The following is a 26,991-nucleotide window of genomic DNA, read 5'->3' as shown; positions in this document are numbered from 1 at the left end:
ACTAGAATATAGTATTTGAATTGCAGTGTTCACTTATATGCCTCAAAAATAACTTCTTCTCAAGGACATACTGTACCAGCAAACCCATGCAATGAAACCTATTTTCTAGAGGGGCTGTGCAAAATACCACTTAGAATTTGCCTGAGGCATTGAGCTGGTTCTTTTACATACAGAAGAACTTTAAACAGACTAAACCCCTACAGTTTTATCTTATTCTCCTAATCTTTCAGCTCCCAGATAACTGAATGTAGTTCAAACTGTACATCTCTCCAGATTGTAACCCTGGAGCTTTTACTATTCATTTATTTATTCTTTGTCAGCTTTTTCTGCTTTAGGGGTGGAAAAGTTATTACTTATTTGGTTTGTATCCTCTCTTTCTGAAAAACGCTGAAGGCAGAGTTAAAAGTCAAAGTCTTGTGATCCACAGAGTTGGGAATCCCTTTCTAGAGTGACCCTTTGTGGTGCCTCAACAACATTTCACAGAATCACAGAAAGAGTCTGGTTGGAGGAGATCACAGGAGGTTTCTTACTCCAGCCTCTGAGTTCAGACCAGGACTGTCTTGAGAACTTCTACATTTAGAGACTCCCATACCCTTATTTGACTCTCGTTGCAGTAGTTTGTTATCCTTTTCACGATATTTTCTTTCTTATATCAGGTCAGAACTATTTATGAACATGTCAGCTATGTAATGTTCAAGAAAAGTATTTCCAGACCTATAGTAATAAGTGAGGAGTCCCTGAAAATACAAAAAAGTAACAAAGGATTTAAACGGTCTTCCCCACCGTCACCTGTAGGATTCGGAATTGTAATACTACTTGCCTGGAAAATGGTACCATCACATCATGCAACTAAAGCCAAGTTTGCGACCTAGCCTGTCATTTTCAGATCCTGAGATATCACAATCACAGCCATCTGAATTCCTTCTGTGTGGATGACATTAAAGGTGGTGATTCTTTTCCCTCGTGACTTGATCATACTGCATAAACTGTTGAAGTAGGACAAGTCCCTAACAAAACTTGTTCCCCAACACATGCCACAGCAAGAAAACATTTTTAAAATTGTTTGTACAGTTTCAACTATTAGGTTTTGGTTATAATAATAATTTACAGATGCATTCCTATTTACTTCCATAAATATATTTGTATAGCACACAAATTTGACAGATGGATTTGGGGAGTTTACTTTGCTCTGCAAACAAAATGCCTGCACATCATAAACCCCAGACCCTTTAGAGAAGCACTAAAATGAGACATTTTTCTAAATAATTGATTTCTAAACCAACAATTGAACTCTCCTAATAATTACTTTGAGTACAGGAGATAAGGTTCAGTTGCTGTCTATGCTGCTTGATAATACAAAATACTTAATGGAAGATAGTATTTCTAATAAGAAAGTGAGAATTATAAGCAATAAAACCCAGCATGGGATGTCATTATCATAAGACAATAATATCCTTGGGCATTTTGCTATATAAAAGCTAAGTGCTCCCCATAAATATGTGTATTTCATAATAACCACACCCCTACAAGTTGCCTGATTGATATAGAGTTATGATTTCTTTTTTTCAGATTTAAATAGAGATACATCATCTTAGTAAATTGCTTTGGGCTTGAATATTGTAGCTGTGAGATTAATAGAGTTCTGTGTAGGAGATGCTAATTGCTCTGTTTCTGATAGGTAATATTTAGACCTTCACACCTCCGTTTTCAGGGAAATAAAGTGATGGTGAGCATCATGGTAGGATAAAATGAGTCAATCCCTTCTGAAGAATGAACAATCAATCAGAATTAGAATTGTGCTAGTGTCAATGCTGTCTCTTGTTCCTTATCTCATTGATTTGTGCTGGTTTTGACTAGGACAGAGTTAATTTTCTTCATAGTAGCTGGTATGGGGCTATGTTTTGGATTTATGTTGAAAACTGTTTTGATAATACTGGCATGTTTTCCTCATTGCTGAGCAGTGCTTACATAGAGCCAAGGCCTTTTCTGCCTCTCACTCCACTCCGCTGGTACATAGACTGGGGGTGCACAAGGAGATGGGAAGGGACAGAGCTGGGACAGCTGACCCCCACTGCCAAAGGGATATCCCATACCATGTGATGTCATGCTCAACATGGAAAGCTGAGGGGAAGAAGAAAGAAGGGTGGAACATTCAGAGTTACAGTGCATGCTCTGTTGTCTAGAGCGGGGGTCTTTGGCGTTCTCAAGGGTCTGCAAATTCACCCACTTCTCTATTCAGTTGGCTACAGTTCTCCTTTGTAGTCCCCATATACGGTCTTAAACCAGGTCACCTCGGTCTCTTCTCTTTCTTGGCCTGAAATCGCTGGCCTTAGGCTGTTTTTCCTTCATCCCCCAGGGCTACCCTTTTGTTAGAACCTGCATTTACTGCTTACAAGCATACACAGATTAGTTTCAAACAATCAGGGTATACTAACTGTTCCAACCTAGGATGCATGACAACTACTAAATTCTTGAGATTAAAGCGTAACCCTCCTGTAACTGTAGACACAGATTGTACATCTTTATACTTTATGTAGTAAGGATGAGATGGAAATATATGGCTTCACAGAGAGAATTTATCCCACAGTTTCTTCTAAGAAAGGTGGTTCTTCAGTCTGAGTAAGGATCATTCAGTCCTTTGGCTTGGCCTAAGAGAAAGGAAATGTATATTACTTTTAGCAGAAGTCACCCAAGGCAAGAAGGAGAGGCAATTCTCCACAGCTTGCTTTGGTAGCATACACATGACAGCTTGTGAGGAAACATTTCGTGGCTGTTGCTTGAGGGATTTTTATGGAGGAAGTACTGGTGAGCAGCCCAGGAATTTGTCTTCTTCATCTCTCAATGGCAGAGCCAAGCCCTAGATACAGTCATAGGCGTATAGGGCAAGGTGGCCGAATGACACGAGCAACCACTATCATTTGGAACAACACTGTTTCCCAGATTACTGCATATGGGACTAAAATAAGAAGCTGCTCTAAGAGTATTCCCCATACTCCACGACACTAATTTCTCCTGTACTGATAATCTGACCTGCCAGATCCCTGACATCTGCAATTAGGGCACAGAATTCCAACAATATTATATCACACAATAGGTGTAATTACAGCCGAGTGTAAGTACCTGCTGTCACATTTGTTGCTTTGTGCATATTAATTGGTTAACCTACGGATGGCTGGCCAAATCCTTTCCTTGGTCAAAAGGCACACTTAAACACTTAGCAGAGTATTTAAACAATGAACTCAGTAACTGAGCCCTTCTTAGAGAAAATATTCTATATAAGGAAACACAAAATGTAAATTCTTACTGGAAATCCTTCTGGAATAACAAAGTATATTAGCTGATACATCAATTATTTTTTCACAAAAGCCTGTTTCTAAAAGAAAGATTGCTCTTTAGTACAAAGAAACAGAATTTCTTAAAATTCTTTTTTACTCTCTCAAGAACAGTATTCTGATCAGTGAAGGGAGGTGGAAAGTAAACAATTTAACATTTTTAGAATCTTTATTTTTTTGTACATTTACTTTACTATTAATTAGAAAATCCTAGACCGACCGGCATCAGCTCACATGTAAATTAGTATTTTCCCCACTCAGTATATGCCACATGCGTTTAAACTAACAAGGTTTAAAACTTCATTTGCTGTATGTTTCTTATGCCTGCTTGAAGAGTTCTGGAAGATTAGGTCACCAACTTAGCGGACATATAAAATTATGGTATAGCAATATGTAAACTTTTTAGATTGCTTAATTTATTATGTATTATAAATGAGCTCAGAACAAAAGCTAGGAAGAACATTTTACAGATTATCAAAATTATATAAAATGTGTGAACAAGCAGCGTGGAAAATTATGTACAGTGGATCACCTCCTGCTTTCAATGTATATCTTTAACATCCATAACATTCTCTTAATAAAAGTTTAATTAGAAATAGGGCAGTGGAGTTGGTCTAGATTTAGTCTCTCTAGTAGAAAAACTGATGTGCACAGATGTGCAGTAGCAGGGAGTGGCATCTGGCCAACATATCACTTCAAGTCGCTGTTGCTCAAGTTTAATCTCTGAGGCTATGCTTGTGTTTTTACTGATATCAGAAATTGATGTTATGTACGTAAATATGTTGGGGAGGGGGAACACTTTAAAATTGTCTCCAGGCCTTCACTGCTCTTTCTATTGTAATTTGCTATCGAGTCATTTTCTAAACTGTACATTTCCATGTTCTTCCCATCAGACACTGGTTTCAGTTACCATCTTATACCTATGACTAGTACAAGCTGAAACATTTAAAGTATTACAACAGATGCCTAAGTATAATGGTGCTCACCTTAAAAAGAGCAATACTTTCTCATTTATGTGTAGCTTTCTAATGCTCAAGATCCTGTTTGAGTCCATGGCCTGTTTGTATTACCTTCTTCAGTGTAGCAGTTAGGTATGTTAATTTAATTTTGGTTTGTAAGGATAACAGAAGAATATAGTAAGTAAAAGTTATATTCAAAAATATTCCTCTTTGCTACTTGAGGAAATGTTCAAGTTCATTTTTATTAATAACATTAAAGAAACTACATCCTAGGTAAGAATGATAGACATAAGTGACTTTATGGGGGCTCTGCTTTAGCTATGGGAAATTACATTTGCACTCTGGGGTTTCAAAACCGATGGAATATGTTCATTTCCAACTGGGAAAAAAAATTCTAAAAGGAAACAAATAAAAGTTCAGGCTTTCAGGACAACACATATTTGTTCTGTCTGTGTGTAGACAATCTATCAGCTTGGAAATTACACAGCTGTGAACAAAGAACCATTTCTCAACAGTGACATTCTCTTATTGTCTCCCAGCAACTTCCCCCAAGCACACGCTTCAAAATAAAGCAATGGCACATTGTTCATACACTTCTTGCTTTCTGTGACAAACTTTGTATCATGTTTAATGGCAAAATATACATGTAAACATGTATAACAGATTGTCAGTTGCTTTCTTTGTTTAAAGATTAGGTAGTTTATACTTGTCAGGGCTTTCTGCTGTTAGACTCAATCATGCCCTTCCCACCTTGCCAATTTTAACTTAGTGTTATGCCTGGGCTACGTAATAGGAGCCATGGGATTAACTTTATAAAGCCAGGAAATCAAAGGCAGATGATAAATACAAATCGTACCAATCAAACAGAGCTTACAAAAGAGTAGAATTCACTCCTGTAATTCTATTTGAAAACTTTGAAAACATGTCAAATACAGGAACTGGTAGAGATACCATCTTCATCAGGTCCCACTGTCATCAGCTGCTCTGCATTTAATCTTTTCCCTGCTCATCAGTGGTATTCCTCCCTTTTAAAATCAACTCTAAAGACACAATCAAGTTTAACGATCCTTTGCAAAGGGACAGCAAGCTCTGAACTGCCCGCCAACAGCTTCAGTGTGGCAATCTCTCTGATGACACCTTCCTGACAGATGACCTTAGTAGCACATTCTGATTTGCTTATGTCCTCTTCCCCATGCCACTCTAATCATCCAGTCAAACCTGCAAAATATTCTGTGCTTCACAGATGAAAATAGTAGAAAGGACATACTCCAGATGGATCCCAAACCCGTCCTACTAAGGTGACACTTGTATGAGTCTGGCAGAGGAGATTCTGGGCGTCAAGGCTGTTCAGGAGCTGTGCACATGTGTATGTTCATTTCCCAGTCAGGCTTTCACTAGCCCTCCAACCCGCTGTCACGCAGGGTGCAATCTGCTTCAGTGCATTTCAATTCTAAACATGTTTCCTGTCTTCTGGGACAAGGTAGGCGGCCTTGCCCGCTTAATGTGCAATCCAACCTCCAACTTGGTATTTACTGATTTGCTAGTTCATCTTCTTTTGTTCTAATAATGTTGGTTTTGCAGCAGGTTATTTATAATGAGACTATTATTTCCCGATAAAACTCAATTTAATAGCTTATTCCAGCAAAGGGTCATAGCTGAACTGACTTGGCTGGCTTTTTACACAGTGATTGAATTAGTGTAGTTTTTAAAAAGCTGGTTTAAAGGCTACCAAAGTAGATAGAAAGATGAGCTTTAAGTGTAAACAAAGCCAAGCAGTGAACTGTGCAAGCATCTAAATATTATTAAAGTGTTCTATGTTGGGGTGATTTCACCTTTTACATTTACAGCATTTCTGAGAATTGTAATTGGGCCGGAGAAAGCTGGATATAACAGCAACAGCTTTTTGGCTGAAATACATTAAAAATGTAGGGGGTTTGCTTAACTCGAAGAATTGGCCTAATATTGAGCAAAAATATTTGTGTTTAAAAACATGAAGACAACTGAAAGACAAATCATGACTGTCAGCTACGCTTACCAAATATAATGCCATTTGGGCACTATGTAATAGAAGAAAGCCTAAGCTATTCTACATGTATAGGGCTATAAAAATACTATTATTTTTGTTTCATGGCATTATGTTGCACTTGAAAATTCAACTACTGTTACTTCAGTGATAATAAAAAGAAATTGTAAATCCAACTGGATTTGAGAATATGAATGTTGCCTGTAAAGCACTTTTGTTCTATTAAAACCATTTACTAAAATAAACAAAAGTAAAATGCTTTTCCAGAATGACCATAATAGGAATATGATTTTGAACTCTCTTATACTAGCATTGCCAAACGTGGCATTTCAGTAATCCCAGTTCTGATTCTACCTTGATTCCCTACAAGTGTAGCTCCATTTACTTCAGTGGAACCATTTTTGTCTTCGTTATGCAAATCCAAAATCAAGTGAGGCAGTGAATTTTAGAGCTTTATTCAAAGCTCATTGAAGTCAATAAGATACTATCCCTTGACATAAAGCAACCCAAGTAATTCCAGAATTTGTTTTAGTAAGTGATACTAGTTGTATCAGTTGTATACTTGCTTAACTTCACTGATTTCAAGTGCATTACTGAGTATTAGGCTAATTATTTTTAGTGTCTGGCAAAGCTTTCAAAATCACCATGGGAAAAATAAGTTCAAGCGTAACAGAAAACTTTAAAGAACAGATTTCTCAATTTTCTTCAACTTAGCATCAGTCCTTATGTGACCTAGTCCTATCACCTAATGCACTTTTTTAATCCTCTCTGATTTCCCAGGGTTGAAGGCAAAATAGAGTAACATGGCATAGCATAGCATAGCTTTGCTTTAGGTTTGATAAAGGGAAACATGGACTTCTAAAAACTCTAAAATTGTTGTGTTGAACACAGTGCATTTTTCTTTTTTCCTCATTACTCTTTTCAATCTCAGTGGTGCTATGAGCTAAACCAATGATAACTCTTAACAACTTACCTTTTTTAAAAGAAATAATGGCTACATGAAAAGCACTGCTTCTTAGAACAATGATGTTTAGCTTAAGCCAGATATCAGCAATCCAATTTTTTTTGCATTTTATAGTAGTGGAAAGATGTCCCAAATTTTAGACATAATTAACAATCACACCAGGACAAATTTGTGATATGCATGACAACCGACATATAGAGCCTGATCCTGCCATTGTGCTGAAAGTACGTGCCATAGTCTCCTTAGTCCATGTTATATGAGCTAAGGGGTGTACCTAAGGTATTGCAAAGCACTGATTAACATTTTCGAAGGGAAATATAATATACCTGCAAGGTAAAATCTGCTCATCTTCACATCACCCATTCTTACTATAGACCTGTGTAAAACTTGCATAGATTGATGCATCTGCGCAGCTGCTCATTTTAATGCTTTGGCTGTTTCAGTCAGTTATGTAGAAAATATGTCTGAATTTTACTGCTAGGGATGATGAAAATTTTATTGAAAAATAACATTGCAGAAAATCTCCCAGAACAGTAGGACACAATCTCCCCACCTCAAACCCTTTTTTGCCAACCTCCTGCCTCATCCTCCTGTGCTCTTACTGAGATATGCTTGTTCCTAAAAACACATAGAGTTCTTAAAGGGAAAAAATTACATCAAAATCTTAACTGTATGTAGTGAAAATTAAAGATTTTTACCAGTACCAAATATATCAGGCTTACGTTTAGAGTGAGGTGTTTTCAGAATCACATAGCATTGACCCAACTTCAGAAGAAGCCAAGTAAGGCAAATGGTGTGCATTTTTACAGCTTCTGCAAACAGCACATATACATAAAATCTTGATTCTCTGGGCAATTGCATATCTTACCTTCCTAAACCTTTTGGAGCTTGCCTAGTAGACGGTCTCTAGATAATAAGGTAGATAACATTTTCCTTTATCATACAAAGTGTGAATGTTCTTCCTTGCAATTTCACAAAGGTAAACATTGGGTTAGCCTGTCTAACAGAGAAGAATGGGACCTTTATAACCTGTTCTCCATCTGCAGGTATAACTTCTCTTGACTTTGGAAGTTTTTCTTGCACAGGCACCTTGGGATTTTTCCCTTAAACAATGAATTGTACTCTGTCAATTAATGGTACTAGTATTTAAATAATATATGTTCAAATTTTTAAAATTTCAAATGTGTCATGCTGGTGATTCAAGGTTTACCTGGCAGATAGTTTAAAGAAATTACTTTGCATGCAGTGATTCATTTAAATTATAAGTACCCATTACTCTGTATTTCATTTTTAACAAGTTCTTCATCCACTCAGAGAAATACCAGACAGCTCAGGTTGGAAAAATGATTCATCTGGCATATGCAAAGATGGACTCAGTGCAGCTGGGGATTCATAATCAGAGTAGAAACATATTAAGGGTAGGTGTCATATTCCTTGATGTCTGCAAAAACTGTCAGAAGCCTGCATGCATTATGGACTCTTTTTTTGTTATATTACAATCTTTCAGTTCCCAAAGCAATTTATGTGCATATGCAGGACCAGTTCCTGAGCTCTTAACTCAGGTAAGCCCTGTGGATTTCTGCAGCATCTTACCTAAATAAGGACTTCCAGATTCAATCCCTGAAAATAAAAGGGAAAATTCTATGGACTGAATATCTTTTACAGTGAATAATTATTTAGGGAATTCAATATTAAGGTATTATTTTAGAACTATATGCACCACTGGAATATCAAAACATGATCTGGCTAAGCAATATTTGTATTACCTTAGCATTGCTATTCCTATACCCTAAAGAGATAAGTGGTACAGATTTTATTTCTTTTCCATTCTTTATGTTCCTTGTAAGAATAGCTTCACTCAGAGGGCGCTAAGATGAAAGATACTTGTTTTAATCTTTGATAATATGGTCCTTTATGTTGTAGGTTTAAGGGAGTCTAAAACATTAAAGGAAGATTTTGAAAAGTATTTAGCCTCCAAATGATGTTGCTGGGCCCCTGGTGGAGTTTTGAAAAGTGCTGAGACGCCTGACTCTCAATGATTTCTACAAAAGGCCCATCTTCACTCATTTCTTACTCACCTTATGGATGCCAAGTTCATCCTCTGCAACTTCCGGTTAATGGTAGGGCAAGTCCTGACCTCCCACCACTGAAAGGAATGAAGGAGCAGAGTGAAACAGAATTATTTTGGATTCATTGTGAGAATGTGATTTTAGTTGCACTTAACAACCTGCAGGATTCATCTTGTGTCAAGATTCAGGGAAAATAGCAGGCTTATTGTCTGAGATGGACCAATAATAAAGTTATTAGTAAAAAAAACACCAAAAAACAAACCCAAAACAAACAACAAACCAGTACAATTTTAATTAAATTTTCAGTCTTCACAATGAAGGGTCACAGCAAAACTTCATAAGTGCCTCCTCTGGCCAGGCTAGCAATGGTAGAAAAATGACACAATAGCAGTAAATAACCTAATCAAATAGTTGTATTTGTAACGGGTTATCGTAATAGTATTGCACATGATATAAGCACCTCAGGGCACAGAAACTTTAAAATTCTGCTGCTGAGTAAGTTCAGGCCTAGATTTCTGAGACTTAGTTACCCTTGTTAATACAGTTTCTGGTTTTCCTGTCTATGACTTCAATGTAACTGTCAGGCCATATACTCATCCGTGTAATTCACTGTTCAAGTTAATGAACTATGCCAGTTTTCGTTAGCTGAGGATGATTCTTCATAAGTAGAAGCTTACCTAGACTTTTAATTGCTTTAAAGACCCCCTAGGAGAGGCTCAACCACAAAATTCATACAATACCCAGCTACCTTTGAGCAGAGCACTTCCCGTTCCTCTGTCTTTAGTTTGTGTTTTGTCATGTGCAATCCAGCCTTAAATTGGCAGCATGATCCTCATTTTCCCCAAGTGGAGGACTTTTGCAATCAGCTGCTTCTATTTATGTAGACAATAACAGACATGATCAATGAGTAACACTTAGGCTCTCTTTTAAGACAGATCTATTTTCAGCTGTTGAACAAAGAGCTGTTTGTCACCATCTTCCTGGTGCTTGCCAGGAGTTCAGAGTTACCCTAGACCGTCAGAAAATGGGAGACAGTGGAGGCAATGTGAACTCAGGTGCATTGTCTTCTTTGTGTCTATGTACTACTTTTGGTAGGAAGTATTTTCAGAGCCAGACCCACATTTAACAGAAAAACACCACAAACACAGAAACATGAATTCTGCAATACTAAAGGAGAGCCTGATACATTTTCCACTGGGGTTATATTTAATATGCAGTTAGTGCTGCAGTATTAAGATGCCCAGTTAGCTACAAAAGCATACACGTCAGATATTAGAAGTGGCCTTTGACTGTAGTGCAAATTTTTTCAAAACAGTAAATTAATCCTGTAAGGCAGCTAACATGGCTACCTCTCCATTACATAGCAGCCACGGTTTGAATTCGTACCCTTATGCTGGCAAAAAGCAGAGTCTGTTTCAGTGATTTAGATGAGTATAGATGATAGAACAATCATACTGTGTATGTCTTATCTGTCTGTCTGTCTATCTTCCTCTTTTCCCCTCCCTCTCCTAAAAGAATAAGTCCACAAACAATGTATACAGAACCATAGGTGAACTGTAGCCTAATTCTCTTTTTGTGCAGTTATCGATGTACTAGACAGTCATCGCTCTTACACGTGAAAATGATACATAACAGACAGAAGGTACATGGCTGAAAATTTCAGATGGTATGATTTTGATAGGTGTGAGTCCCTGTTTAGACCCACACTTTCTTGATTTAATGTATGTCCAAAACATATGTGTAATTTGTTAGTCTTCATCTTACACCTTCAGCAGCTGAGTAACTTGTCAGTTTTTATTCTTGGTCAGAGTAATGATATTCTGCGCATAAGATTAAAACAGGATAAATGATATTTAATGATAATTAAAGAAAAAAGTCTTCTGTGGGCACAGCTTCTGTTCCAATCTGTTCGGGTTTTGCTTTTGGCAATAAAATCTTATTGTAGCTTAGACTCATCTTCTGAAACACATAGCCATATTCATCTTCCCTCCTATCGCCAGCACTAAGAAAAAGTTTAATGAATAATGTGGAAATTAATTTCAAAGATATTATTTAAAAATAAACCAGGTGGAAGGTATATGTTAGAAAGTCTGTCCTCCTTCAAATTCCTTTCTGTAAAGCCACCACACCACAGCAGTTCAGGAGTCATCTAGAACAGGGAATGCTGCTGCAGGCTCCATAACAGTCTTCCCTGTCACTTAGCAAAAAAGACAGTTTTTGGTAGCTGTGTTCAATTACAGGACTGAGAGGCTGGGGCATCACAAAATCCTGGGTGGGTAGAAGTCTTCTGGGGTTTGCCTATGGGTTAAGCAGTAGGAAGACTGCATAAAAATGTTGTGTGCCCACTCTGCCTCTAGGACTGCTGAGAAATTTTCTCAGCAGACTGAGGGCACTCATACTTTGATGCAGATAGATTTAATTTCATAGCATAAGCAGAAAGTCTTGAAAATCCATTATAGATTTTGTGTGTGAACATTCAGGGAAGGGTTAGAGAATAATGACTCATTTGTGATGCCTCCAGACTAATTCATTTCTGTTTTGGCAGAAGGGTTCGTTCACTTCTATTACTGAATACCTACTCTCCATATTACACTTTCTGTGGGATATCTGTTAGCATGAGTGCTAATAAGATATTGTTCTTTTTTCATTGTCAGTTTTTCAGGGAAATGATGGATACTTGAAAAAAAATTTTTTTAAGAAAATTTTTCTAAGAATGTAAAAATTAACGTGGAATCTATCAAATTAGAGGGAAGTTAAAAAGGAATGAAAGGAGTGAAGTTAAATGTGCCGCTTATAGTAGGTTTTATTTTTCTTGCAAAGAAAGGTGACAGCTAGGAAGGGAATAGCTCTGGGACATGATTCTTGCAGGCTGTGTATGCAACACCTGCGTGTACATGAGCATACAGACATCATCTTGAACAGCCTGAATAAAGACCAGGCTGATCTGCAGCCTCTATGATAGCTTGACTTCAATGTGAGCTATTTATAAATCATTCTTTCTTTCTCAACAATGCTTTGGCTGGAGCCAGAAAGGACAGAACTACTGGCAGACTGGCCCCTTGCCTAGTGTGCTGTGACTGACATGTAATCTGTCACTCCCCATCATCTGTGGGGTGGTGATAGGAAAATAATGCTCCTCAGCTTGCCTTAGATCACACATTACTCTCCTGAATACAGCTCCCTAAAGCTGTGAAATGGCCTTTAGAAAGTGTCTTTGTTCATTTTTGATATAGGAGAATGGGAATAAATGATAAACAGGCTGGAGGGAAGGAAAGCAAAACACACATTAGAGACCTGATGAAAGAAATTGGCTACGACTGAGATTTCAGTGTGATCCAATGACCTTTTGGTGAAGAATACCCATGGTGTATAGCAGAGGCATATAGGGTGCAAGAGCTGGATTGTGTACTGACTAGGGCACTGGCTGTGAACAACATTTCCCAAGCTTTAATTGTGGCTTAACCAGCCATGTTCGATATATCCCTGGAAAACCAGCTTCCTTCCATTTCTCCACTCTTCAGAGTGTCCCAGTGTGATTTTCCTCTATAGCAAATGAGTGGTACGACAGGGTCCCACTTTCATCTGGTGACCTGGGAGTTAAAGTAACACAAATACTGTGACAGTAATAGTATAATACAATAAATACAGTAACCATATACCTTAGTTACACAGATCTTTTACTAAAACAGAAATTTTTGGGTGAGTTAAGGATCATAGTTCTTTTTTAAAAAATAGCACTAAATATTCTTTCAGGCCATTTTCTTGTGATGACTTGTTTACATTCATTTTATGCTATGAAAACTAAGATTTACAGAGATGCTAAATTAACTTCTCTCTCACTCCTCCAGCACCCTCCAGTTCCTGGGCACCAATCCTCTTTGTTTCATGGTCTGTATACGCTGAAGTTGCTGATGATCTTTAGAATATTGTAATGCTTTCCCTGAGGTCTAACCTCACTGCCTCAAATGACATTTATGTAAATTGTCACCAGAAGTTTAGGGCATATCTCTTTTCTGCCTTAATAACATGTCATACTGATGTGGCTTTATTTGTATTTCATAAAGAGATGATTGCTTAAAGAGGCCAAAATTAATTTAGATTGATATTCACTGCACTTCTTGCAGTGACATTGAAGTATGACTCCCCATATTTTGCATTTTAATTTGCTTCTCGATAAACTTTTATGACTCCACAACCTCACTGACCCCTCTTAAGGCTTGCTAAACAAATTCCTGAATGTAGTTCCTTCAGTCTTCTTACCATCTCTCCCTCTTACTCAGTCAGTATGTTACAGAGGAAATAGAGCTCCAGAAAATACACAAGATGCTGTATTTGCAGCAGTCTGCTTAAGCAGAAATTTGCAAGTGCACTGTAGGTGATAATCTGTGCGGTCCCATTCTTCCTTCCGCAGACAAGGCAGCATTGCCATTGACTGTGAGGGAAGCAAAATCAAGACTAAACCCATTTTATTCATGCAGATGACTCCAATGTCTACTGAAAACCTATCTCAGTTATTGTTTTAGTCTACTTATCCTCTGAGCTCCTTTCACATTCTTTACTCTTCTCCCTGTGTAGTTAGGATATACATTTTAGTTCAAATTTATACTGGCATAGACATCAAAGCACTGACCCATGAAGCCCAATGTAACAGGTTGTTTCTTTTGTATCACAATGAAAGACCTTGATTTATTCTCAGTTTACCTAGTAGGAGAGAAGAAAATACGGAGGCTAGAAGTACTTGGGTGCCTTCCAAAAATGTGACTGATTTTACTCAGGTCAGTATCCAGAAGCAGTGCTTCAGATAGTATTATTTTATGGTCAGTGTCCCCATAACCCTGCACAGAGTGGAAGCATCTCAGGTGGTAAAACAGTTTTCAAGATAACTAGCACCTTGTCACAAAAACAGGCCTTCACAGAATGTCTGAGAGCAGAAGAAATTCCACTTTAAAACCAGTTTGAATGATCAAAAATGTTACACAGAAATAAAATTCCCATTGAATAAAAGCCTGGCCATTTCTGGAAGGTATTTATCATCTTCCCAGGCACAGTTGATCACAAATGAAGGAGCCAGTAGGGCAATTTGTGCTTGAGTTTGCGCCCTTCTCTCTGCTTTCAAGAAAATCCTAAAAGTTTGCTAAAATGAGTATTTTACTTGCTCCCTTACTTGTAAGGACCGATCTGTCCTCCATGCAATCAGTCCTATCAAATTCTTGTATTCCCATATTTCTTCAGGAACCTTGAAGTTCCCTTTTCCCTGCCACCACCATTTGTGAGAGGCTGCGGAGAAGAGGCCTATACCCTGCTTCAGGACAGCTCTGAACGTACAGATGGCTGCAGTCATTCATAATGACAACAGTGATCTCTGAGAATGTGAAAATAACTAGCTTGAATAACTAGTTTGAAGACAGCATGTCAGTAGGTAGCATGCAGGAGTATGCAGCATTTGTTCCTGTGATTTGCAGGATAAATCAAATACCTTGGTTTATGCTTCTTTGTAAAAAGCTTCTTTTGTGTACAGCTCTTCACACTTAGCTCTTAGCACTATTTATGGATTATCTAAGGGCCTATTACCACCTCTGGGTAAGGTAATGAGTGAATGCTGGAAATTCTCACACTACTGTGCTCACGTGTAACAGAACAAAAGGGTCAGCTAAGTTACTGTAGAGACTTCCTTATAAAAAAGAAATGCGGGCTATAGACTCAGGATGAAAAAGGGCCTACCAAAATGAAGTTACACATTTGTTCAGGCTCCTTTCATTTAAAGAAAAAGACAAAACCCAGCTCTTTCCAGAGGCTTTAAGGCAAGGACCTACCTATTGTCACTAGAACCCACAGGTTAGCATGGAGTTAGCTCATAAGGAAGCTGGATTTTTTTCAAGTCCAAAAAAATAATTAGGAGCATGATGTACTTTCAGAAATAGAATTGGGGTGAGAGTGATTTTGCTTACAAACCTGTGTGACAAGTGCTGGCCTGCCTGTTCCAGCCTGTGCTTTTCCATGTTCTTCATTTTTCTCTGTGCATATGGTTAGCCTTTCATATCCAGAAGGAAGCAGCTGTAACCTGACAGGGACCATAGCTTTGCCTCCTCTGGGTTTTGTTCCCATGCGTGTAAGGGGACCCAACTGATCCGGCTATTCAGGGAGGACCACCTACATTCTCCATTTAGATGATGCGTCATCATTCATTTTGACAATTTCATCATGATCACAAGAGCTGAAAGCAAATTTAACTCCCCTGGTGTCTGAATTTGAACTGTTTCACACCTGCAGCCACAGATTTAATCTAGGTTTTTGCTATGGTAGGTCTGAGTGACAGAGATTCACAATACTTTCTCACAAGGACAGTGCTGATGGGGTGTGCTGGTGAAGCATCATGAACAAGAGTCTGTCATACACTCTGTTATTTCGTAATGGGAGTGTTTTAATTGCATATTTCATATTTATGACCCTATAAAGAATAATTTTAATTTGACATTAACATCTGAATATGATTGTCTGGAAGACAATAGCAGCAGTGGCAAATACTGATATAAATCAAACCAACTGATTTTCAATTCCTAATTAAAGATGACACTGAAAACTCAGGATAAGAGACATATGGAGAGAAACACATTTCTTTGCAAGAGGTACCAAAACCATATGGGGAAAAAGTGCAAAGATATCAAGCTGAAATCTGAACTTGTTGGCATCTGAAATGTCAGTAAAGGGAATCCTAAACTGATCATCTTCCTATAAAAAATCATTTATCAGTCTCTTCCACAACCCAGAGTAAGATGTGAGACATCTCAAGCTGTTCAGAACAACTGGGAATTGATTGTACGTAACCTACGATGCAATTGTTTTACCAGTTGAGACCATGAGACAGATGGCATGAATATATTTAAAGATGGGGACAAAGCTGATGTGACACCAAGCTGGATTACTGAAATGAACAATGCAAGTCACAGATTTGTTATCAGATGAAAAAGACTTAGTTCACAAAAAAATGGGTGCCAGTGTAGCCAGTGGTCTCCAGATGCTGGGGACTAGGAGAATAGACTGCTACTCCCAAAATCAGCCCCACCATCTGCAGTCCCAATAATCAAAACTTTTAACTACTCCCTCTGTGCAAATAAGCCTTGAAATAGGTATTGCTTTCATCGTGTTACAAAGGGTATTTAAAATGTTCACAGAGGACCAATAAGAAACAGCCTAGCTACAGGCTGCTGATACAACTATTATATTCCAGGCTGTTTCACAAGTCAAATATTGGGAATTGCTTTATTAAAGTGCTAGTGAAAGAGGGAGAGAAATTGTAAAGGTTTTTAGAGGCTTTAAATGATCTTGTGTAATATTGCAGTCTTAACTTGCCTGTTTGTGAAGAGTTTGTACAACCTCAGAGCCTGATTTTGTTGTGCTTTGGCACAAAACCATTTGCAGTATTAAGATTCATTTTTGCTGTGTTTATTGTGTCATCAACTGCATGTTTATGTGGGATGGAAGATGAAGTGGATAACTCTACTACTTGCTTGCTGGGCAGGAAACAACTCTATCTGTAACCTGATGTCTCAGTTCCTTCATTTTAATGTTCCCTTCTCTCTAAAGCCCTTTATTTTTTTGCTTTAATGACAGTTTAAGCTGCAGCTTTAAAAATGAGTTAACTTCACATTTAGATTAGTTCCCATAAACCTGATTTTTAAAGGGACCTGATTATCTTCCTCGTTTGTAAACATAATTTTGTTGCAATAACTGAAGATACAAATTCTGCCAGCTCAAAGCCTAAAGGCCTAAGAAAAAGAGCACTACAGCTGAATGTATGGACTGTACTGGGACACTGAAGACAAACTTTGTTTTTGTTTAGGTCAACATGAAGCCATTCATAGGAAAGAAAACATATTGCCCGGAAGACAGGAGTACCAAAGATCATATAATAGCCTTTAGTGTATATTTTCTCTAAAGAAACCTAATGACTGGTATGACACAAGCGCCAGGAATGAAGTTTTGACTATCTGGCAAGGAAGGCAAACTTGTTATTACTGCAAAGTTGAGGCAACTAAAAAGCAGCAATCAAGAGAAGAGAATGATGTAAAGGCCATGACATACAGTTGCCTCAACATGTGGCTTTAGTATATTGCCATAGGAAAAGGGCCAATACAAACAACTTTTTTCAAATCATATTCAGTCAGCACTATTGTGTAAACCATGTCTTACACAGTGTGGCACACCGTCAGGCTTTACCACTGGCTGCCTGCAGTTGCCATGGGTTTGTCTGATGAGGATCAAAATGCCTTAGTCTAGACCAGAATATTGGGCTGAACCTAGAAGTAAATGAAGTTAATGTCCTGCAAGATATAGGAGATGAAATTAGCCCAGCTGCCTTAAATTCTGTGAACATTAAGAGACGGAAGTCACTCAGTGTAGTATCTGTCCTTCACCAGTGCAGGATTTTTTAAAAACCCAAAATACATTTTTTTCATAACTATAGAACATGTTTTTAGTAGTACAGTCTGAAACAACCGTTATAATGATGGAGTCAAAACTGGGCGCTTGCTGTATTTCCTCTGTTCTGTCCCCTGTGCAATAGGCAGGTTCTGCTATAGGGAAGAAACCTTCTTAAAATGGAACATCTAATTGAATGCATATTCAGCGTTGGCCTATGGCATCAGACAAAAGTCTTAGCTTTACAGCAACGACCTAGGTTCTGTGTTTGCTCACATTCCAGTTTACTTAATGACATGCTGCAGTAAATTTTTAGGAAATAACTAGTTTTTCTTCTTTCCCATCTTAAGCATTGTTTCAGGTTACAAAAAGTAAAGACACATTCTGCTACTTCATGAACTTACGATGTTGTATTTGCAAACATACAATGACATTCATGACAAAAAATAGTACAATTACCGTGGCTAATTACTTACAAGTATCAACAGTGAACACTTAAACAAGCACTCCAGCAGAGCTCAGGGCACTTTTAGAAGAAAGAAAGAAGAAAAAATTAAGTAGAAGTTGTCCATTGCTTTTATGATGTGCTAGGAAAGAGGTTCTATTTATTGCTCAGGCAGTTAAGCAGACTGGCTTCACTTCACTTGTAAGATGACAAGTTCATAGCCTGAGGTAGGAAGTCTGCATCATACCATTCTGTTATGTCTTACCAGAATAGTCTTAATGACCTGGCATCCTAGATAAAACACATCCAACTCTCTTTTTACTCCTTTTAGTTCTCAGCAATTCCAGGGTCAGTGTTATATAATCTGATGGGTGACTAAGCATCTGTGAAGGAGTTTGATATGTGTCATTCTCAGTGTGGCTGGAATCAATCTCTGCCAAGTCTTCCTGGGATGCTACAGTGGAATTATTTAGTAAATCTAAGTCACGCTCATGGCTAACAACTTTCAAAGTTGAAAGAAGCCCTACTTTTTGTTTTCTGAAAACCTTTGGACAGTAAGGGAGGGGGGGAGGGATTGCCCTGGATGTGGTAATGGCAATAATTTGACAGTGTCAGGTGTTCTAAGATGACAGATCTCTGGAAACATTGAGGTTAAGGCTTTGAAGATGGTTTCATAAAAAAAGGCACTTCAGTGATCTAGGACTTTTTTTTCTTTAGAAGATGAAATCCTGATGAAGTCCGAGATGAAGGCACATCATCATGATAATGTAATTACAGAGAAATAAGGACTTGCAAGGGATTGTGTCAGATGTATTAGAAATCACACTGGAAGAGTGAGAACAGGAGAGGTTAACATTTCCTTGTGCTAGCCGACATTAAAACTTGACAGAATCAGAAGAAAGTGACACTATTTAGTATGCCAAGCAGTGTTATATCTCCACAGAACCATCACTGCAAGATAAATTGTGAAAGCTACTAGAAATGGGTAAAATAATATAATATCTCTAGGACTTTTTTTTATCTGGGCAAATTCTGTGCTTTTAAATTCTGTCATGCATAGGAATATAATTCATAGTGTTTCCACTGATTTATCTAAATTGTGTTTTGCAATCAGCCTCAGTTTTTATTCTTGTTGTACAAATAAATTGACGTTTATTATCTTTCAAGGTTTTTTTTCCCAAATTGCAACTGATTTACTGAAAGGTCCTGGGAATACCACACCAGAAAAGAAGCTGGTTAAGCACTGTTGTTACCAATAGTATAAAACAGAGACATCAGCAGAGTCCAGTGCAAAATGCCTGCAAATCTTTTTGTCACTAAGAGTTCAAGAGAGCATTTAGACATGTATTTAACTTCTGCAGATTTATGTGTCTTAAGCACAGGCTTACGTAGCTGCCTGACATTTTGCCTGTGCCTATCACTGCATTCAAGATGGAGTGCTAATGAAATATCCACTCATATAAGAATTAATAAAAAAGAAGAATAAAAAATATAAACCTTAAAAAACTAATAGGCAAAGAAAGGCCTCACTTGTTTAGAAACAAAGGCAGACTATAGGATGAAGAGACAGAAGCAGAGACCTTGCTAAATGACTGGATTTAGCAGGAACATATCTGATGTAAAATATTCCTTCCAGTTTAACAGGAGATGAGGGTAGAATTGGGAATTTGCTTTGCTGAAAACAAAAGTCATGCTGACTAAATGAAACTGGGAAGTGTGTTGAGAGGTTCTGACAGTGTAGTCAATCAGTTTGTAATGGGAGAATACTGGGAGATCCTGGAGGACTGTGCATAGAAGCTACAGCAGACTGGGTTTGAACTGGGGAGTGAAACTCTGAAGAGCTGCCAGCTAAAATAAATCAAAAGCAAAGAACAACCATTTTTGCTGGAGCCTTTCATTAAAATATTGGCAGCTGCTGATGCATAACAAAAGCTCTGCTTGTGCTATGAGATATTAGAGTCGAAAACCAAGGAGGCAAATGTTCTCTTCAATTGCATTGCAGGAGTAAATGGCTCCCAGCCAACATTAAACACCTAAGAAAAGAAAAATTTCAACAGTGTTCTGATAAATTATTCTAAGATTATCTTTCCTCATTTTGTTAAAGAGCAGTAGTTCTCTTGCATTAACTTTTTCTGGATTAATTTTATGGGGTTTTTTTTGCTTTTTAAAGTGTCCAGTGTTAGCTTTTATTCTAGAATTGTTGTCTAGCTCCATATATACATGGTAGGGAGCTTCCCTGTTGTAATGATAACTTCCTTTATGAAATTCATCTTAACTGGGGAGTTAAAACAGAGTGGGCTTGACACCTACAGCAGGAATTAAAACTCTTTGTTCTATTTGAAGTACAGGGAAGTGTTAAGTTTATTTAAAGACCTTTACTGTCCTTAGTAGATGTCTTCTAAGTGTAATCTTAATACTGGTATTCTTAAGTTTGCAATGTATGGCTTGGGGAATTAACAATATGCCTCTGACATTTTATATCTTTAAATGCCTGGACACATGAATCTGTAGTCTGTCTCCATGTGGTTATTCATCAGGAAGTCACACAAGATTACAAAATAAATTAAAAACTAATGCGGATTTATCAAGATGAAAAATGTTTCTTTTAATGCAGTTATAGGAAAATATTAAAAGGAGTTCATTTTATGTTAGACCTTACTAATTCTTGCATTATAGCTTCATGAGATCATTTCCTTGGTAAATTATTTTTCACCATGCCCTGACCAGAAGGAAACAGAATGTGAAAGCCTGTTCATACGGATGCTTTGCTCACTTTGCTTAGCTCTCCAAACTGCTATGACAACTTATATTTCAAACAGGCTGAGATCTCCTCAGTGTCAGCAGTATAAATACCCAGTTTGTCTTTGCTTTTCCATACCTTCTCAGCAGCATGGGAAAAATTCCGTTTCAGAGGGACGTCAGAGTGGGTTCTGCTAGGGGAGCACTGCCAGCCATCCCTGAGGTTATGGCAGGTAGGCAGGAAAAGAACTGAGAATGTCAGCAGTGAGGCCTAGGAAGCTTATAGCAGAGAAAGGCTGGAGGAGAGAGGTCTTCAGAATGGCTTTGACTGGAGGAAGGTAGTTGAAAGGGGTCCTCACTTCCCACCTACTTTAAACTTCTTTCATTTCTCTACTCTCTCCTTACTGGGTTTTAAAGGAAGCAGCCCTACATCAGAGCACTCTCTATTTAAAGTGCTTTTGGAAAGGAAATGTGCCAAGCTGGGGAGACTGCTGGAGTAGGACTTTTTGTGGCTGTTGCTGCCAGGATGGAGCTGCAAGAGGTGACTGCCAGCGCTGGCAGGGAATGTGGCCTGTACCCGAAACCGTACATCCCACACATGCTCGATGGCAATGCAGCATACGCCAGAGCAGTTCAGACTGATCCGCCGTTGAAGAGTGGAATAGACAACAGCAAAGGAGACTCTGCTGCTTCTTTTAGTCTGTCTTGCTTGTACCTTGAGCAGGCCTTGCATTCTGAGCCAGGACCAACGGGAGCTGCCAAGGGGCTCCAGCACCGAATATTGTCTCATGTGAGGTCAGAGATTTTTCTTCAGTCCCACCCAAATGTGCTTGAAGGCAAATTCAATGTGTTCTATTTAATTTCAGGTCATCCCTGTTTTCATTTTAGTTTTTAGTTTAAAAGGAACGTAAATGAAAGTGGCATTATATAGAATTGAGAGAGAATTCAGTTTCATTATTTACCAGATCTTACTAAAATGCTACTGAAATGATGGTATTTTAACATCATCTGCAGCATCACCTTGACACAGATTGTCACAAAACATCCTATAAATGATTCACAATTCCTTTTCCCTTTCTCCAGAAACCAAATAGTCCTTTCCATAGATTGTTGATCCTGAATGAATATTCTAATTCCTGATAAGAAACATTTTGTACAAGTGTTTTCCACTCAGCACTTCTGACAGGGTTACTCGTGAGACACTCTCAAGGAAACTAAGCTGTCAAAGCATAAGAGGAAAGGTCCTCTCATGTATTAAAAACTGGTTAAAAGATAAAAAATAAAGGGTAAGAATACGTGGACAGCTTTTCCATTGAAGGGAGGTACTCCAAGGCTTTGAGCTAGGATTTGTACTGATCGACGTATTATCAGAGATCCTAGAGAGGAGGTTCATGTGCAGTGGCAATAAGAAAATTATCAGGATAGTCAAACTGAAAACTGAAAAGCTTAGGCCTTAAACTCACAGAACTAATAAAAGAGCAGATAAAATTTAGTAGTGAGAAGTCCAAAGTAATGCTCAGGGGAGAATATTAAAATAGGAGAAAGGCAACAAGAATGCTGGAAATAGGAAAGATCACACAGATCAGCAGTCTTAGGCTTAGAAAATAAATAAAACCCCGGGATGCATGTGATGGAAGTGGATAAAATAATGAACAATATAAGGGAAACTCACCAGGAATTTTTACTTTCCTGCTTTTCAAGATTGGTGTACAATAACATAACCAACAATCTTGCTGGTGAGGCATGTTTAACAGAAAAAGAGGAAGTTCTTTTTCACAAACTGTGTAATTAATTTGTGGAACTCATTGCTACAGGATTTTTAGAAGATAAATTTAAACATATATTCAAAATGTGGTTAAACTCTTTAAGGAAAATCTCATGGCTAGTAAAAGCAAGTCTGTTCAAATATTTCGTTACTGAGACTGTGGATTGTTGAGTGCAGCAGAGAAAGCACTTCCCTGTTCATTCCCATTCCTTGTATGCCCTCTTTGGTCACTCTCAGAGACTGAGTACAAAACTAGGTGGTCTTTTCATCTCATCTAGTGGGGGAATTTTTACTGTCTGTGGAAGTGTGCAGCACAGAATAACTTTTCACTCTTTTTCCTCTGTTAGGGCTCTTTTTCAATATATCACGTATCAGGCAGGTCTGTCAGTGTATGCTGATTAACTCCTGGTGAGCTATGCAAGCAAATCAAGCCTTTCTGTTCACAAACAGCCTACCAGCTGAAGAGACAAGCATTCACAGATACGGATATCCATTTCATGGTGGTACCCTTTATTCCACTTTCTGACTAATTATTATCATCCCATAGAATTGGCAAAGATTGGATTTAAAAAACAAAGAAAACTCGTGTCTTAGAACTAAGCACATGGGGAAAGTAAGCACTCCAGAATGGACTATTCCCTCATGGTTTTTTTCATCTCTATTAAAGAAAAAAAGATTCAAGCATTAGTATCTGAATTTGTGCCATTTTACTCATGATGCTCACACCTTGTGTTTTTCTTTTCTCTTCTGCAGGAATATATGATTGTCTGATCTTATTTTTAAATGGCTTTTTAGAAATTATATTTAGGGAGAAATATCCCTGACTGTGAATTAGGGATTACAGTAAAGGGATTTTTTCCATGGTTGGAAGATGATGCTGTATTTCCTACTATAATGATTTCATAGTAAGTCTATGTTTTGCAGTGCTAGCCAGCAATTACAGGTGAAGCAAAGCCATCCACTAGCCCCAGAGACCTTGAAATGTAAAGGCATTTGGGAGTGTTCCAGGGGGTGGGAGAAATGCAGCCAAATGCTTGTGAAATGGCTCTGGAATAGGAGAAACTGGGAAGGGGCTTTGCTGACCTTCCTAATGGTTGCCTGTTTAGCCTGAATGTAGAGATTTTTCTTGTGTGGGTTTTTTTAGTTGTTTTGTTTGTTTATGATCGTTTCAGTCATTTCAGTTTATGGATTTTTGAATGTGCAGCTAATTTTCTTCACTTGCCGTGCTCCTTTCTCACTGCTTGCTGTAGTAACACTTCTGATGTTCATTGCAGAAGCAGGTTGTTTTGGGGAAAATCAGGAATTTGTCTGCTGGAGGGCCAGTCAGAGGCTGTTAGCAAGGCTGTGTCAGGCAGAGGCTGGACGCAGTCTGCAGAGGAGCAGCTCTGTCAGAGGGCTGTAGGCATGATAACACCCCGGGATGCAGATTCAGTAGGAACTGTGGATTGGGAGCAAAGAGGCTGTTCCCCTATTGTATCACTGGAAGTACACCCTATAGAAGCAGGTTTCCAGGAGAGAGGGGAGGACAGCCCCTCACATCCTGTCCCAGCCTGTTTATGCAAGATAGGTGTATGTTCCTCCTTTCTTTTGTTATGCAAAGTTTATCTCATATTCTTCAGTTTAATTAAATCCTTTTCTTTGTGCAACTGTCAAAATCTGTCTTTGCATCTCCAGCTTCAAGAGAATTAAAATCACTGGCTAAAAACCCCTTTGTAGCTTCCAATCGTTAATAGATCTGCTGATGTTGTTTGATTCCTCTCAGGTCTTGTTGTTGCTGCCTTATATAAGGTTGGCCACTGCATGTTGAGGAGGTTCACGCACTGATACCTTGATTTCTCTGCTGATGATAATTGAACAAATATTAAGCATATCAGTGCTTCAAATAAAGCACTATCAGCCAAACCAGGTCTGTTTTCATCAGTCGGTTTAGCCACCTACTGCTTTGCAATATCATCCTAATTCTGCAGAAGGGGGCTGCTGTTGATTAAAATGAAGTGACCCTTGCTGCTGGTGAGGGTCAAGTGGGGGCTAATGCGATGAAATGCATGCAAATGTCTGTTACAGTAATGTTTGTGAGGTTTTTTGCCTACTTCAGATCAGGAAAGTGAATAAAGTATTATGCCTTCCGTGAACGGTTTATGGATGAAAACAAAGGGAAAAAAGAGACAAGCTGAAATGACATGTCCAAAATCGCTGGGCAGTGACACATCCAAGTTTCTGATACTCTGTCCTGAACCACCTGCTTCTCCCTTATTACTAATGATGTTATTACTAATAGTGGTACTATAAGTGTGATTATCATCATTATTTTTAGTCTGTGCAACTGCATGCATGACCATGTTTTGCTTGGAAAAAAGTAAATTATTTAAATAGTTATTTAATTGGGACTTTTGGTGACAGAAACTCCAACAATTATCTACAGCATGTGTGAATACATGCAGCCCTCAGCAAAAGAGAATGGGCCCGTCCCCAAATTATTCCATCTGGCAGAGTCAGTACCTGCTGTAGTTCACACATGAATAGCATTAATTTGCATGTAAATAGAGGCCTACATGCTTCTGTGGAGCTAAAAGCTGTATTTCAACATTTCACAGTGGAATTAGGCAGTGGGCACATCACTACACGATGGTTCAACCTTGTAGTGACGTGCCAGCTAAAATCATTTTAAATGCTCTTCTCCATATTTCCCGGTAGGATTATTTATTGAAGTAGTGTGTAAGAGCTCAGAAGAATCCTCTATTGAAATGCTGCCAGCTCCCAGCTACGATTCTGACATTGATGTTGTCAACTGAGATTAAGCATTGGTCTTAATGAATGCTGACAGTCATGTTTCTTAGGTATAGTCCTGTGCTTCCTTTAAGCAAAGAACCAAAATAGAAAGGCTGGACATGCAGAGAAAGATTTAGTAGCAGGGATGTTTACCTGCTACTTGAGCTTTTTTTTCACTTCTGCTTCTTTGCCTGAGAGTTGCAGCACTAACAGTTAATGTTTCCATATCGAGATGTAACAGCAAATGATCACTATCAGTTTCAGGTTGACAAAAAAAATAAAACTATGTATACATACATATATACATATATATACACACTGTGTACCTCCAGCAGTGCTTTCAGAGAAGCTGGGAAATTCCAAAATGACTACACAGAATAAAATGAGACCTTCTTTCTGCTATGTTGATTCAGTATTTCCTTTGAGAGATTGGTTAATATCTCCTTCTGCTTGCCCACATAAGCCCTAGGTATGATCACTTTGCCCTTAAGTTTATCCTTGGGTTTTTGAAGAGGGTGGGCTGTACTGAAGTCCCAGCAGTATTTAGACAGATAGGTGCTCAACTGAGACTCCATTTCAGAGCCTGAAACATTATGTGGATGTGGTTTTAACTTTGTTTAGTACATTTACACCTAGTTTTTGGGACATCCATAGTCAAGAAAGCTCCTTGTCTGTGATTGCAGGGAATGCTTTCCTTTGTCATTGTACAAACATGCTGTTTTGTTGCAAAAGGAAGGTGACACTGTTAAATTCAATAGCATCCCTTTCATGTTAAAATCCCCCTGAGCAAAACCTCATGACTAACTCCTCTAGTTACTGAATATGAAACAAACAAACAAAAAAAAGGCATGCAAATAGTGATAGAAACTGGTAGCTGCAGAGTGCAAGGAACTTCTCCCTCGGGTAAAGATCAAGGGTAAATGTTTCTGCTCTGGAGGGAGACGGCAGGCCCATCCGTCTGAATGCCAGCAGTGAGGCATGCTTCACCTTGTAAGACAAAAGGGTTGTGAAAGAAGATAGCAGCCAGAAACACATCCATCTAGACTGACTGGCAGGGAGGGTCTGAATGCACAGGGGGATCAGCCTGCAATAGCTCAGGCAGTGTTCCCACCTTTTTCTTCACTGGAAAACCCAAAAAAAAGTTGCACTGAGGCACCAGGGATGTGTTTCCTTGTACTTTCCACGCCCCGCACCCCCCCAGCTTTAAGACTGAAATCAAGCAGTTTCAGTGGTGGCAGGATTGCAACCTGAGTGCATAATGTGCCCTTAATACTTACCCAACCCATAGAGAGCGATACATGTTCTGTATGTCAGTAGATGAAAACTAATCAGGACAGACTTTAAGGTAGATCCCTTTAAGGAAAACAGATGGATTTTTCTTGTCATTTTTTCTGCATTTTCCTATGTGTTATTTGCAGACGTGTATTGAAAAACAATGAAGAAGGAAAAAAAAAATAAAATCAGCCTGGCCTTCCAGAAGCAAAGTAAATGTCTAATGACCAGTATAA

The 26,991-nt window shown here is 38.4% G+C and overlaps 1 protein-coding gene across 3 annotated transcripts in view; it reads right to left on the bottom strand.

Moving 5' to 3' along the window:
- The window catches only part of ADAMTS18 (ADAM metallopeptidase with thrombospondin type 1 motif 18), a 485,565-nt gene that overhangs the window by 23,083 nt on the left and 435,491 nt on the right, over positions 1–26,991 (bottom strand). For all 3 annotated transcript variants that reach the window (XM_080410687.1, XM_080410685.1, XM_080410686.1), the window contains one exon: positions 1–26,991. This exon is cut by the window's left edge and continues 23,083 nt beyond it; it is cut by the window's right edge and continues 48,314 nt beyond it. The gene's annotated coding sequence lies outside the window, so the exon portion shown is untranslated.

This window comes from Falco punctatus, assembly GCF_963210335.1.
Source record: "Falco punctatus genome assembly, chromosome: 14".
NCBI classification, from domain to species: Eukaryota; Metazoa; Chordata; class Aves; order Falconiformes; family Falconidae; genus Falco; species Falco punctatus.
The sequence above is the reverse complement of the archived record's forward strand: the minus strand, read 5'-3'. Positions and strand labels throughout refer to the sequence as shown.